This window comes from Oncorhynchus nerka, linkage group LG27 (assembly GCF_034236695.1).
Source record: "Oncorhynchus nerka isolate Pitt River linkage group LG27, Oner_Uvic_2.0, whole genome shotgun sequence".
In the NCBI taxonomy this organism is placed as follows: domain Eukaryota; kingdom Metazoa; phylum Chordata; class Actinopteri; order Salmoniformes; family Salmonidae; genus Oncorhynchus; species Oncorhynchus nerka.
The window spans coordinates 35,714,735-35,729,115 of record NC_088422.1 but is presented as its reverse complement, the minus strand read 5'-3'; positions in this window follow the sequence as shown (position 1 = coordinate 35,729,115).

The following is a 14,381-nucleotide window of genomic DNA, read 5'->3' as shown; positions in this document are numbered from 1 at the left end:
AATGTCACCCAGTAAAATACTGCTTGAGTAAAAGTAAAAGTATTTGGTTTCAAATATATTTAAGTATAAAAGTAAATGTAATTGCTGAACTACACTGAGTTTACCAAACATTAGGAACATTTGAAGTACAGATACCCCAAAAACTACTTAAGTAGTACTTTACAGTATTTTTACTCAAGTACTTTACACCAGTGCTCAGATTCCCTTCATTCTTTGACTGAGAAGAACGCTGTGCAGTCCAACCTCGGCATGCTCTCTCTCTCAGTGTGTGTGTGTGTGTGTGTGCGTGCACATGTGCATGCTAATGCTGGGCTAAGGGGAGGGGTCCTGACACACATTGGTTCACAGCAGGTAGAATGTCTCAGAACAACAGGGGCTGTGTTAATGCTCACCCCCCTTCTCTTTTCTTCCACCATCCCTCTCTCAATTCATTTTTCAATTTAATAAGGGGCTTTATGGGCATGGGAAACATATGTTTACATTGCCAAAGCAAGTGAAATAGATAATAAACAAAACTGAAATGAACAATACAAAATTAACAGTAAACATTACACTCATAAAGTTCCGAAAGAATAAAGACATTTCAAATGTCATATTATGTATATATACAGTGTTGTAACGATGTGCAAATAGTTAAAGTACAAAAGGGAAAATAAATAAACGTAAATATAGGCTGGTTTTACAACCCTCTCTCTCCTCCCACCATCCCTCGCTCTCTTCCCTCTGTCTGTTGTTCAGCTGACTAACAATAGGGGCGAGTCTCCCTCTGGAACAATACCCTCAGCCCTACCCTCCTTCCCTCTTCCCCCTTTACTGTTAGAGCTTAGTGGCCTTTACACCACCCCCTTCCCGCCCTCTCTCTCATTCTTTCTCACTCCCACTATCTCTCTTTCTTTAGAGAAGCTCTGTAATGCAAGGAATCTGGTCTGTGCAGGAGGGACCACTCGATCGAAAGAGAGAGAAGAGAAGAGAAGAGAGGAGGGGTTAGAGGCTGGCAGACATACAGAGAGAGAGGCAGGGACTGGCAGAATAGTTGACATGTGATCAGGACTCCTGAGCAGCCAAACCATTCACCCTGGATACAACATCAGCAGCAGCAAGAGAGAGTGAGAAGGAGCTAAAAAGAGACAGAAGGAGCCAGAGAAAGAGACAGAAGAGGCAGAAGAGAGAGACAGAAGGAGCTAGAGAGAGACAGAAGGAGCTAGAGAGAGAAGCAGAAGGAGCTAGTTAGTCAGGGATGTGGTGTGTGAGATGAGAAGAGGCTATAGTGGTCGTGCCCTCATCACTGGGATTCTACTATTTTCAGAGAGTGGGAATATGGAGAGAGTGCTCTAAAAGAGATACGCCTGTCGCTTGGAATAAGATACAACACACACACACTACACACATACACACCCAGCGTTGCCATGGGGGGCTCCCTCAGTCAGCACAGGAAGAGCTCCTTCAGCTCCCCCAGAAAGAAGAGCAGCATGTGAGTACACAATCTAATCACCGTTATTGTGTGTGTGTGTGTGTGTGTATGCGTGTCTGTGTGCTTGCACACACATTATTGATCTTGTTCCTGTCCCGTGAGCATGTGGTTTAGTTTCCTGTGTAAATGTTGTGTATCGCTCTCTGAACAGGTTTCCCAGCATTGTCCATTAGCTAAAGTGCAGCAGAACCCGACACGACAATAACGCTCGTTTGGATTGAACTTATTTGACATCAGAAAGGAGATCTAGATAGGGGAGATGTACAGAGTATTAGGGTCATCAGAGAGATGTAATGAGAGAGATGTGATCAGATCTCCTGACAGAGACACTTCTTTAGTACTGAACATTTACAAGATGAGGTGGCATGTAAGGTGAGTGATCAATCAACAGAAGACCAACAGTTTATGTCCATTAATCAGGTGAATAATATAACACTATAATGCATTGTCTCATGATGGCCTCTGACTAAGGCAAGTGTTGAGGTGTGGTTGAATCACTTAAAATTCTATTAAATCAACAAGAAAAAAATTGGTCAAATACACATGGTTGGCAGATGTTATTGCGAGTGTAGCAAAAGGCTTATGCTTCTAGATCCGACAGTGCAGCAGTATCTAACAGGTGATATCTAACAATTCCACAACAAAACCTAATACACACAATCTAGTAATGGAATGGGATAAGAATATATAAATATAAAATATATGGATGAGCAGTGACAGAGCGTCTAAGGTGCAATAGATAGTGTAGGATACAGTATACAGTATATACATATGAGATGAGTAAACATTATTAAAGTGGCATTATTAAAGTGACTAGTGTTCCATTTATTAAAGTGGCCAATGATATCAGTCTGTAGGTTGGCAGCTGCCTCTCTGCTAGTGATGGCTGTTTAACAATCTGATGGCCTTGAGCTAGAAGCTTTTTTTCAATATCTCTGTTCCAGCTTTGATAAACCTGTACTGACCTCGTCTTCTGGATGGAAGCGGGGTGAACAGGCAGTGGCTCGGGTGGATACTGTCCTTGATGATCTTTTTGGCTTCCTGTGACATTGGGTGTTGTAGGTGTTCTGGAGGGCAGGTAGTTATCCCACGGTGATACGTTGTGCAGACTGCACCACCCTCTGGAGAGCCCTGCAGTTGTGGGCGGTGCAGTTGCCATACCATCCGGTGATACAGCCCGACAGGATGCTCTCATTGTGCACCTGTAAAAGTTAGTTCGGGTTTTTGGTGACAAGCCACATTTTTTCAGCCTTCTAAGGTTGAAGAGGCACTGTTGCGCATTCTGTTGCGCTTTCTTCACCACACTCTGTTTCAGTTTGCCGGTGATATGTCCACCAAGGAACTTCAAACTTTCCTCCTTCTCCACTGCTGTCCCATCGATGTGTATAGGGGGGTGCTCTCTCTGCTGTTTCCTGAAGTCCACGATCATCCCTTTTGTTTTGCTGACATTGATTGAGAGGTTATTTTCCTGACACCACACTCTGAGGGCCCTCATCTCCTCCCTGTAGGCTGTCTCGTCGTTGTTGGTAATCAAGCCTACCACTGTTGTGAGTAAAAATACTGCACAGTTTCCTAAGGACTAGAAATAAAGCTGCCATCTCAATCGGCGCCATTGGTCTTATGGTAAAAGGCTGTTTTTGGCCGTTTCTCCTCTCAAACGCCTCCTCCTATTTCTTTCTCTCTCTCTCTAGTCGGGACCCGAAGGGGTGCATGTTTTGGTTTTTGTCTTAATACTACACAGCTGATTCAAATTATCGCCGCTTGATGATTAGTTGATTATGGGGTCCCGAGGACCGAGTTTGGGAAACCCAGCCCTAATCCATGGTAACAGAGAGCCAGTCCTCTCTTTCTCCCAGTAGTTCCCAGTGGATCATCACCATGTTAATGAGCTGCTGAGCCTTTTACACTTTATACCCATTCACTGATGTCCTTCCTAGTCATACGCTGATGCTGCTCTGCCCATCCTGTTGTCACAGTGACTCAGCAGTACCACTGGCAGTATTAGTGGTGTTGTCATCTTCTACAGCAGTTGTTGTTTACACTGGAAGTCATTCCAATTGGTACTGAATGATCCAGAGTAGTGCAACTGCAGAGTAGAATGAGAGCCTTAGGCACTGAGTGGCTCTGAGACTTAGATCTGAGACTTCTGTGAGCTTCTGTTAGCTGGAGCGCTCAGAGAATCAAAGGAGAGTCTGCAGACAGAGACATCTTTGTTTGGCGGATTTTACATTACATTAACAAGCTTAGAATTGGAAATAAACCAGTCAACTTTCTACTGGATGGGGATGTGCCCCCACACTACACACTGTCAGGTTTCTGTGTTTTTAAGCAATGTTTTTCTAGGCAATGTCCTTGTTTGTATGTGTGTGTGTCTTTCTTTGTCAGTGTGTGTGTGTGTGTGTGTGTGTGTGTGTGTGTGTCTCTCTCTCTCTCTGTGTGTCTCTCTGTGTGTGTGTCGCTCTCTCGCAATGAGTGTGTGTGTCTCTCTCTCTCTCTCTCTGTGTGTGTGTGTGTCTCTCTCAGTGTGTGTGTGTGTGTGGCTATGAGAGGGTTAAGAAGTTCCGTAGCAGCATGAGATCGTGGCCCTTATTCTCAGATCTATATTTAGCAAATCATCTTTTTCATTTTTAAGTGCAACAGAAATCTGCCTCAGTCCTCTTTTCTCAATCCCCCCTCCACTCATCGCCCCTCCTCCATCTCATCCATTCCTTTTTGGAGTAGAGAGTGACCTGCATTTGGAGCTCCTTTAGACCCGATTTCAGACTGTACTAGGCTGATCTATCTTTGGCCTGAAGCTCTTCCTCTCTTCCTCCTCCTCTGTCAGTACTATATCAGCAACAATTCAGCTGGCTGTCGATAGACAGACATGGACCATAAGAGGCCCTGTATGACCTTCAGAGTGTGTGTGTTCGGGAGTTCACGTGCGTGCGTGTGCGCACCATTGTTTGAGGAATTATGTATCCTTTGTGTCCCTGTATTGTTACACAAAATAGCCTGGTGTCTGTCTGTCCCCTGACCCTACTCTGTCAGTCCTCTCAGAACTCACCCCCAAAAATACCTTCCCCCAAATATTGGACTATAAATTGTGCCTTCATGTATTATACTTGCTAAAATATGTATTCTACTGACCCATTTACTTTTATTTTCCTATTCTTATATTTTATTATTTCTTATCGTTGTTGCATTGTCGATAAGAAACCTGCAAGTAAGAATTTCATTGGATGGTGTATACCATATGTATCCCGTACATATGACTAATATAACCTGATACTTGAACCCATCTCTCTCCCAGTTAGATGCATGTTCAAGTCGCTCAGCTCAATGTATTCTCCAGATTGTTAGGGCAATAGTGTTAGAGACAGGGTAGGTTTAGATGGTTGACAACATGTAAGCTATATTTCGTCTCCAATGTTTATTAAGTTAATTAATTAATTTGCACAATGAGCACTTGTTGTCTCTCAAATACATCATTACAGTTGTTGGGTAGCTAACTAGTGAATTTAACCATATTAGCATTGACATGAAATCAGTCAAAACACCTCAAAATGAGCCAACTATCAAGAACAAGATGAAACGAGCTTAAACAGGCCACTTGCAATTCCCCACATTCTTGTCATTCTCACTAACAGTCTGGCCACCCAGAAACACTCTGAATTCTGCCCCATGGACATTGTTTTTGTGACTTTGTCAGCTAACCCATCGATAGACAATAAAAATAGCAGAGGTGGGATGGGATCACCTTGCCTGCTACTTCTAGTCATTTTGAACGGAGCAGAGCAGGTATTGCCTGTTATTACTATGGCTGAGGGATTGGCATATAGTATTTTAATCATGAGTTCAGGTGGGCTTTCGTGCATCAGCAAACAAAGAAAAAGGAGGGGTGCTCAACAATAATGACAAAATGGCGAGAATGGCTTACCAAGAAAAACTTGTTGCTTGTCACGGCTGTCATCGGAATGTCGCCAACAAAACAAAGAATGAGGAACCGACCGTGAAGCTTAACAGGGCTATAGTGCCACTAACAAAGATAACTACCCACAAATACAACAGGGAAAGAAGGCTGCCTAAGTATGATTCCCAATCAGAGACAACGATAGACAGCTGTCCCTGATTGAGAACCATACCCGGTCAAAACAAAGAAATACAAAAACATAGAAAATAGAACATAGGATGCCCACCCAAATCACACCCTGACCAAACCAAAATAGAGACATAAAAATGCTCTCTCAGGTCAGGGCGTGACATTGCTGCCTTGATTTTTTGGATCTCTTTGTCTGATTCACAAACACCCAAATATCACCTATGTATATTTTAACATGGACTATTGATTAACGAGACACACTATTTCTCTTATCATTTTATGCAATCATTTTTCATTTACCTTGAAACATAATATAATTATAATACAACTGTTTTACATTGTTGTGTCTCAATTGGCCACTAGGCTATAAATAGAAGTTATGTCCAATGGTCAGGTCACTCTGAGGAAGACGTCAGTTTGACCATGAAATGTCAGTCACCTGTTCACATCCTGTACAATGGATTAAAGTAAGAAATAAGAAATCAATCTCTGCCTTTTTTGGTTGAGTGCTCCAACTCCTTTTTTGCCTCAAATGAGTCGTTTTGGAAGTTTTTCTTGGTAAGCAATTCTGAAATTGTTTCTGCAGTTAGAAACAGGTAATATTGGCATTCCAGAAACATTATTTGGTCAAAATTTGATTTGATATCTGAGAAATTAAGATAATTGATTGCACCCACATTTGACATTTTAATTTATATATAGATTCTGATCATATTCAATAAATATAAAACCGGACATCCAATTTGGACCAAACCTCTTCCTACCAATGAGTAAAAAGCCACGCAAAGACTTCCCAACATCCCATGCCAATCCCACCCAACAACCAGTATACAGGATCACGTTTCAAAGTAAGACCCAGATGCAGACAACGTCGAAGTAACAACAGTTTATTAATCCAACAGGGGCAGGTAAAGACAGGTCAAGGGCAGGCAGGGGTCAGTAATCCAGATAGGTGGGGTTAAGGTACAAGACGGCAGGCAGGCTCAGGGTCAGGGTACGCAGGTGTCAGTAATCCAGATAAGTGGGGCAAAGGTACAGGACAGCAGGCAAGCTCAGGATCAGGTCAAGCAGAAATGGTCAACCCAGGAAAACTAGAAAACAGGAACATTCAAAAGACAGGAACAGAGAAGAAGAACCCTGCGGCGGCGGGAGAGGAAGAGGGAAGGATAAATCCTGCAGCTTAGGGAGTCCCCAATGTAGGTCTCCATAGCCTTGGTCTCCGGTCCCAACAGAGAGTACATGCGTCCCCGGGGCGGTGTGGTGCTAGGGAGAAGGTCAATCCCACAGGGTCGGTGTGATGGAAATGAAGTGGACCTGGCCTTGCTGAACACCTCCCGGAGGTCCTAATTCTCCGTGGGGATGGTGGAGAGAAGAAAGAAGAAGAAGTCCTGGGCCAGGTTGCGCTGACTTCGGATGGGCGTGGCAGAACGGACTCCAGCCCATGATGGCACCAGCAGACCAGTTGATGAGAGGATTGTGTCGCTGGAGCCAGGAGAATCCCAAAATCGCAGGAATCTGTGGAGACTTGATGAGCAGAAATTGAATAGTTTCACTGTGACTTCCTGACACCCGTAGGTTTATGGGAGTGGTATTATGAGTGACCCGGCCTATAGAGTGCCCGTCCAGTGCTCTAATATCCATGGGAATGGAGAGGGGCTGAGTGGGGATGTTCAGCTCCGAAGCCAGGGTAGTGTCCAAAAAGCCCCAGTGTCAATGATAACCCAAAGAGATTTAGCCTGCTTTCCCCACCGCAGAATGGCATGAAAAGGGGTGCCAGGAGAAGCAGAACAGTTCTCCATATGGCCCGCCAGATTACTCGCTCCTACTGGTGAGCCTGGTCTTTTAAAGGACAAGAGGACACAAAATGACCAAGAGTCCCACAATACAGACAACTCTTCGTGTTTCCATTCCACTAGCGACAGCCCAGCTCTGCCTAGTTGCATAGGATCGGGAAGCGGTGACTCGGCCGTCTTCGGCGACTCTCGGTGAAGGTCGGGAAGCCTTGGGTTCTCTCGGCAACGGGACCGTCAGGGACTTTCTGGATGACACTAAGGCAAGGTGGACGTGCGTGCGAAATCGAAGTTCCTCTTCCTCCGTCATTCCCGTAATCGCCCATCGATACGGATTGTCAACGCGAGGGGGAATCGAGATCCGTAGCTAACTCCCGAGTTGCAAGCTCGTCCTTGACCTCCTCCGAGACGTCGTATCGACTGTGCTTCCTGGTTCCAAGCACTCTCCGCTGCCAAATTGCGGAAATCCACTGCATAGTCTGCCACACTGCGGGAGTCCTGCCGGAGCTGGATTAGCTTCCGGGCAGCTTCTCTCCTGGAGAACGGGGCATCAAAAAACCCTCCAGACTAACGCATATGGCCGACTGTTGTTCCCATACAGCAATAGACCAGGTGAGAGCCCTCCCTGACATCAGCGTGATGAGGTAGGCTATCTTGGAGCATTACGAGGGGAAGGAAGAGGGCTGAAGCTCTAAGATAAGGGCACACTGAGCTAGAAACGCCTGACAGGTGCTTGGCTCACCATTGAAGCGTTCCAGAGTAGGTAAGTGGGGCTCCCGAGAAGGTTGAGTGACCGATGAGATGGCGCTGCAAACAGCTGAGTTACTGAGGGGCTGTGGGGTTACCATTGTGGCCTCCCAAATAACCCGCGGAATTGCTCCAGCAAAATGTCCAACGCCCAGTTATGGCATTCAGCCAAAATTTGGACCCCTTCCATAAAACCAAGAAGCAATTCCTTGTGCCTACTGATGGTGGCTCCTTGGGAGGGTCTGCTGGGTTAGTCATGGCCAGTTCGTACTATCATGTTTCAAGGTAAGACCCCGATGCAGACAACAACAAAGTAACAATAGTTTATTAATCCAACAGGGGCAGGAAAAAGACAGGTCAAGGGCAGGCAGGGGTCAGTAATCCAGATACGTGGGGCAAAGGTACAGGACGGCAGGCAGACAGACTCAGGGTCAAGGTAGGCAGAGGACAGTATCCAGATAGGTGGGGCAAAGGCACAGGATGGCAGGCAGGCTCAGGGTCAGGGCAGGCAGAACTGGTCAACACCGGTAAGACTAAAAAAACAGGAACACTCGAGAGACAGGAACAGAGGGAAAAACACTGGTAGGCTTGACGAAACAAAACGAACTGGCAACAGACAAACAGAGAACACAGGTATAAATATACAGGGAATAATGGGGAAGATGAGTGACATCTGTAGGGGGTGGAAACAATCACAAGGACTGGTGAAACTGATCAGGGTGTGACACAGTATCAGTTCTCTATGTTTGACAAGTAGTATGAAGCTGCCGCTTGGAGTATTGCTGCTTTATACTTTATAATGTATTCCCTTTGGATCTGGTTATGTGTCACGTCCTGACCTTAGAGATCCTTTTAATTCTCTATTTTGGTTAGGCCAGGGTGTGACTAGGGTGGGCAATCTAGTTTTCCTATTTCTTTGTTTGGCCTGGTATGGTTCCCAATCAGAAGCAGCTGTCTATCGTTGTCTCTGATTGGGGATCACACTTAGGCAGCCCTTTTCCACCTTAGTTTGTGGGATCTTGATTTTGTTTAGTTGCTGTGTAGCCTGCAGAACTTTACGTTTGTTCTGTATTTTGTTGTTTTTCGGTGTTCATTTTAATAAAAGTAAGATGTTCGCCTACCACGCTGTACCTTGGTCTCCTCGTTCAAACAACGAGCGTAACACTATGTGTTTTTGCTTTCATGAAGGACTGGCTTGAATTGTGAGGATGGCTACACAATTTATTTTCATCATGAGCAAAATCTATTGGTTTTTCTACCAAAAGTTGCAAATATTTTTTTGTGTGATCTATATAACACAAGAGACCAGCAAAATGGATAAACGAGTGTGGCGGTATAGCAGGAACAGCATTATCTACTAAATAATGCAAGCGACTTAATTTACAAATTTCTCTGAACAGGGGGAAAAAACATCCCCAGAGTCAAAGGGAATACACTATACTGAATGGAGAAGCAATCATCAAAGCCACAGCTTCATACTACTTGTCATACTGTATATTGGTTGTTTGGGTGGGATTGGCATGGGTTGTGGGGGGTTTGTGGGTGGCGTTTTAGATTTTTGGGGATTCCTTACTTATTGGTAGGAAGAAGTTTGGTCCAAATCGGGTGTACTATATTTATTGAATATCATCTGAATCATATCAATTAAAATAGGAAATTTGCATGCAGTTAATTTGCAGAATTTCTCAGAGATAAAATTATATTTAAATATTTCAGGAATGCTAATCATATCTGTTACTAACTACAGAAACGGATTTTAGAATAATCTGAGATGTTGGGTGTCGAAATCCTCTTCCATTTGCTTTTTGAGGTGAAAAGACCCAATATATTCTAAAATATTCCATCATACAGGGAAAGGAAACAGTTGAGTAAATGAGAGATGCAAAATATATTGAAAGCAGGTGCTTCCACAAAGGTGTGGTTCCTGAGTTAATTAAGCAATTAGCATCCCATCATGCTTAGGGTCATGTGAAAAAAATCCCAGTTGGAGCAGCAACTGAGACAGCATTTTCCACCACTATCAACATAACACCAAAGGATGGAATATCTTGTTGAAGAATGCTGTCGCATTTCTACAATAGAATTCCAGACACTTGTAGAATAGGGTGGCCCAGCACACTATTAAGACACTTTATATTTTTGTTTCCTTTGTTTCCTTTATTTTGGCAGTTGCCTGTCGGCCTACATTTAACACAACATATTTGATTTGATTTGACATATCCCAACATAACATCTCTAGACCTCCATGTAGTAACGGTTCTACTGGTCCTCTCATCTATAATTTGTGTGTCTGTGTGTTTTTCAGCTCTGATTACAACAAAGGGAAAGGGGTTTACCTAGTCAGTTGTACAACTGAATGGATTCAACTGAAATGTGTCTTCTGCGTTTAACCCAACCCCTCTGAATCAGAGAGGTGCTGGGGGCCGCCTTAATCCACATCCACGTCATCAGCGCTCAGAGAACAGTGGGTTAACTGCCTTGCTCAGGGATCAGTGGGTTAACTGCCTTGCTCAGGGAACAGTGGGTTAACTGCCTTGCTCAGGGAACAGTGGGTTAACTGCCTTGCTCAGGGAACAGTGGGTTAACTGCCTTGCTCAGGGAACAGTGGGTTAACTGCCTTGCTCAGGGAACAGTGGGTTAACTGCCTTGCTCAGGGATCAGTGGGTTAACTGCCTTGCTCAGAGAACAGTGGTTTAACTGCCTTGCTCAGGGAACAGTGGGTTAACTGCCTTGCTCAGAGAACAGTGGGTTAACTGCCTTGCTCAGGGAACAGTGGGTTAACTGCCTTGCTCAGAGAACAGTGAGTTAACTGCCTTGCTCAGGGAACAGTGGGTTAACTGCCTTGCTCAGAGAACAGTGAGTTAACTGCCTTGCTCAGGGGCAGAACAACAGATTTGTACCTTGTCAGCTCGGGGATTTGATTCAGCAACATTTCATTTACTGGCCCAACGCTCCTACCCGCCAGGCTACCTGCCGCCCCAAGTTGGGCTTAGATTAAATATGCAGATACTGTTTTAAGGGAAAGGAAAGGGGGATACCTAGTCAGTTGTAAAACTGAATGCTTTCAACTGAAATGTGTCTTCCGCTTTTAACCCAACCCCTCTGCTTCAGAGAGGTGTGGAGGGCTGCCTTAATCGATATCCAAGTCTTCGGTTGTTAGCTATATAGGCAAACTATCCCAGTCACGCTTCCCAAATTCACCATCAAAGGTCTTATTGTAGCATTATCTGCACGTATCTCTCCTCCCCCCTTCTCTCCTCATTCCCCTCTCTCTCCTCATCTCCCTCTCTCTCCTCATCCCCCTCTCTCTACTCATCTCCCTCTCTCTCCTCATCCCCCACTCTCTACGCATCTCCCTCTCTCTCCTCATCCCCCTCTCTCTCCTCATCCCCCTCTCTCTCTCAATCTCAGCTAGCACAATTACAAGATCTGGTGTAGCAGTACAAGATGATCTAATGCACTTCAGACTACATCCCCAGGATGATGCTCTAATGTCAGCTGGCCTGGTTACTGTAACCGTGCCGACCGGCGCTGTACTACACTTCTCCTCTGTTTAATTTAAACACTTGTCATGATGATGCTCTACACATGCACGCACACACAAAAGCATGGGAGAAACTAGGCTAAAGCATTACTCCATTCAGGACAGAGTTGTAGAACTATATTCAAACATGGCTTTTACTGCCTGAGAGAGACAGAGAGACTCCGGGACTAAGAGAGACTGAGAGGGTGAGTGTACTCAGCACTCTAAGCAGGGTTTCTCTCTTGTTCCTGTGTGTTCCTGCCTGCCTGAGACTGAGGATCCCAGTCAACACGAGCCTCCAGTTTGACAGTGAGAGAGACTGGATCTGGTCAGAGACCACTGATCGCCACGAGGTGGAGCTCTCTTTCCCGCACAAGGCAGAGAAGTGTGTACTGTGTACACCACGAGTTTACATGGACAGTTTGAGTGTTGTGGTTTGTGATCAAACCTTGAATGAAACTGTTTCGGTGCTGAACGAGGCTAAGGGTGTAGGTATGTATGTCCTTAGACTAGAGGGGACTGTATCATCAATATAATTCAGGCTCTGATCTTGTCCCATCTCGATTGCTGTCTGGTAATATGGTCAGGTGCAGCAAAGAAAGACCTAGCAAAGCTGCAGCTGGTTCAAAACAAATCAGCACTCCTTGCCCTTAACTGCACACACAGAACTAACATCAACAACACGCATGGTGGTCTTTCACTGTTGAGGGTTGAGGAGAAATGGACTACTTCTCTTCGGGTCTAAACGTTCTCGTTGAAAATGTCTGACCACTTGTATAATCTATTTGCATACACTTCAAACAGGCATGCGTACCCCACCAGCCACTCCACTATGTGTTTCTTCACAGTACCCAAACCTAAAACAGATTTAATCCAAGTTTAGCTTTAAAAACAGATGAAAAACATAATTAGTATCACAGCACCTCTCCTCTTTCTATTAACATTTAAAAATATCTAATTTAAATGTACTGTTTATAAGAATATGAACATGTGTATCTGAATAGTGTGTAAATAGTATTTTTGTGGTCTCTTGGTGTCTCTTCTATATATAACTCTTATTTTGTTTGTATTTTGAATTCAAACTAATGTCTTATGTTGTTCTTGTCTATAACTGTTCTGTACTTTGTCATGTATTTGTATGTTTTATGTGGACCCCAGGAAGAGTAACTGCTGCATGTGCAGTAGCTAACGGGGATCCTAATACACTAAACCAATACTGCGGTTCACTACTACATTACAGTGTGTACTTGCCCAGTACAGACAGAGAGATGTGTTGACTTCTGTTTACCACTAGATGGGAGTGTTGAGCCTGTTTTTGTCTCAGTGCCACAGTTTCACCAGGCAGCCATGCTATTATAGGAAAGATAAATTTACTGTTCAGATAATTATTCAGAATCATTGGAGGAATGCTTTTGGTAATCCACATATGTGTGTTCCAGCGTGCTCAATTACCTCATACGGTATCACACCACTCCTCATGTGGCTATGTGGCTACTATACATGTTTATACTGATTATATTTAGCTCCTAACCACACACACATCTTTGACTTCCAGTCAACTCTTAATTTAATTAAAAGGATGATAGGTTAGGCTGCCTGCACGTACACTCACAACATAGACACATGCACACACACACACACACACACACACACACACACACACACACACACACACACACACACACACACACAGTGGTCTTGGTTAGAATTGGGTCTGGGTTCAGATGGAGGATTCCAGACACCGGGAATGTGACCCTCTGTCTATACTCAGGGAAGCTGAAGTCGTCTATAGTCACAAATGTGACTGGGCCTGTGTGTCGGTTAGAAATGATAATATCCTTATTTTCTCTTCAGAAACCGCCTATGTTCCACTTAACCTCTCTGAAGCTTCCTGGAGTGAGATCTTTGGTGTGGTTCTAGAAGTCTCAGTGTGTTCCCGACTGCATGGGTTCCAGACTAGAGCATGGCTGTGTGTCTGTGGGTCCGCCAGTGTTCCATGTGTGCCGAGCTATTTCTGGGTCCAAGGAAAAGAGTTACATAAGACCTGATTAGTCTCTCGTTCTCTTCATCTCCCTCTCTCTCCTCTCCTCTGCACATTTTCCAGCCCGTGAGTCAAGGTGACTAAGACCTTCCTGTGTTTGTGTGTGAGTGCGTACATGTGTGCTTGTGTTTGAGGTGGACTGTTTATCCCAACTGTAGTGTGGGTGTAGCCTCGTGAAACCAGCCTGATCCCACGATAGCTCACATTCTGAAACTAAATGTGAGGGTATCGGTTTAGCTAGTTTACCAGGCTAATGTGGGTGGACCCTACTCTATACAGGTGTAGCAAGAGGTGATAAGGTCAAACAGCTCCCCTAACAGGTCTGTCCTGCCTGCTACAGACAACAGACAATAGAGAGGGGAGGGAAAGCAATGCCAGGCATCCCTGACAGCTATGACAACCGATACATCCTAACAAAATACATACACACTCACTCACTTTCTCTTCTGCCTTCCCTCTCTCTCTGTCAAAGGGTTACAGAGAGCTGTGCTAAATGGGGTTCAGTCTGAGAGAGAGAGAGAGAGAGAGAGAGTGACAGAGAGAGAGAGAGAGAGAGAGAGAGAGAGAGAGAGAGAGAGAGAGAGAGAGAGAGAGGAGAGAGAGAGAGAGAGAGAGAGAGAGAGAGAGAGTGACAGAGAGGGAGAGACAGGGTACCCTCTGTGTGTCTTTGTGGGTTCTCCAGCTTGCTGATCACGTCTGAGCAGAAGAGGGCAGAGTAAAGGGAAAAT